Source organism: Marmota marmota, unplaced genomic scaffold, assembly GCF_001458135.2.
Source record: "Marmota marmota marmota unplaced genomic scaffold, marMar, whole genome shotgun sequence".
In the NCBI taxonomy this organism is placed as follows: Eukaryota; Metazoa; Chordata; class Mammalia; order Rodentia; family Sciuridae; genus Marmota; species Marmota marmota.
Genome location: NW_026000108.1, coordinates 31,050,916 through 31,052,718, shown reverse-complemented (window position 1 = coordinate 31,052,718; position 1,803 = coordinate 31,050,916). Strand labels below are relative to the sequence as shown.

The following is a 1,803-nucleotide window of genomic DNA, read 5'->3' as shown; positions in this document are numbered from 1 at the left end:
GTGCCTATTGAGGTCCTTTGCCCATTTGTTAATTGGGTTATTTGTATTTTGGGTGTTAAGTTTTTTGAATTCTTTGTATATCCTGGAGATTAATGCTCTATCTGAGGTGTAGGTGGCAAGGATTTTCTCACATTCTGTAGGCTCTCTCCTCATGGTCTTGACTATTTCCTTTGCTGTGAAAAAGCTTTTTAGTTTGATACAATCCCATTGATTCATTATTGATTCTTTTTTTAAAATATTTTTTAAGCTGTAGATGGCCACAATACCTTTATTTCACTTATTTATTTTTATGTGGTGCTGAGGATGGAACCCAGTGCCTGCCTTGCATGTGCCAGGCAAGCCCTCTACCACTGAACCACAATCCCAGCCCCACTTTTTTCATCCTTGATTGTACTTCTTGTGTTTTAGAATCCTGTTAAGGAAGTAGGTTCCTAAACTGACTCAATGAAGAGTTGGCCCTACTTATTCTTCTAGTAGGTGCAGGGTCTCTGGTCTAATACCTAGGTCCTTTATCCACTTTGAGTTGAGATTTTGCAGTGTGAGAAATAGGGATTCAATTTCATTGTACTACATATGGATTTCCCGTAAAAAAGACTGTTTTCTTAAGCAATCAAAGACCTAAGAAGGACAATAGGAAGCACAGGAAATCATCCTGACAAACCACAAAAACTAATATAAGGCATGCACAGGCGTGGGAGCGCCTGTTTTCCTTTGTGGTGCCACAGAGATCCTGGTATGGCCATGGGCCACCGCCACACCCAGTGTTACTAGTACTATAAAAACAAGCTGTCCCCAAAGTCTCCTTTCTGCTGGCATGTCCCTGATGCCAAAATCTGCATCTTTGATCTTGGGCAGAAAAAAGGCAAAAAAAAAAAAAAAAAAAGGCAAAAGTGGATGAGTTCCCATTCTGTGGCCACGTGGTGTCTGATGAATATGAGAAAATATCCTCTGAAGCCTTGGAGGCTGCTCGTATTTGTGTCAACAAGTACATGATAAAAAGTTGCGGCAAAGATGGCTTTCATAGCCGAGTGTGGCTCCACCCTTTCCATGTCATCCAAATGACATGTTGTCCTGTGCTGGGGCTGACAGGCTCCAAACAGGTATGTGGGGTACCTTTGAGAAACCCCAGGGCACAGTGGCCAGGGTTCACATTGGCCAAATCATCATGTCCATTCGCACCAAGCTGCAGAACAAGGAATATGTGACTGAGGCCCTACACAGGGCCAAGTTCAAGTTCCCTAGCCCCAGAAGATCCACATCTCAAAGAAGTGGGGCTTTAACAAATGTAATGCTGATGAGTTCGAAGACTTGGTGGCCGAGAAGCAGCTCATTCCTGATGGTGTGGGATCAAATATATTCCCAATCATGGTCCCCTGGACAAGTGGCGGGCCCTGCATTCATGAGGGCTTCCACTGTGCTGTCCCCTTCTTAATCTCACACACACACCAATAAATCCTGTATTGTATTAAAAAAAAAAAATCTGTTTCCTATGCCAATTACTTAAGAGGCTAAGGAACAAAAATACCTCTCAGTTTCCTATTAAGAACAGATCAGGCTGGAAGTGTAGGTCAGCGATAGAGTACCTGCTTAGCATGTGCAAAGCTGTAAGTAGTCTCCACCAACATTATATATATTTGTTATGGTTTGAGTGGAGGTGTCCCCCAAAAGCTCATGAGTGAGAATAAATGCAAGGAGGTTTAGAGGAGAAATGATTGGGATATGAGAGCCTTAACTCAATCAATGAATTAATCCTCTGATGGGATTAATTGAGTGGTGACCAAAGGAAGGTAGGGTGTGGCTGGA

At 42.8% G+C, this 1,803-nt stretch overlaps 1 pseudogene; it reads left to right on the top strand.

Annotated features, from left to right (window-relative positions):
• The first annotated feature begins 741 nt into the window (after nt 1-741).
• On the top strand, nt 742-1,466 carry LOC107139020 (annotated as a pseudogene).
• The last annotated feature ends 337 nt before the right edge of the window (nt 1,467-1,803 follow it).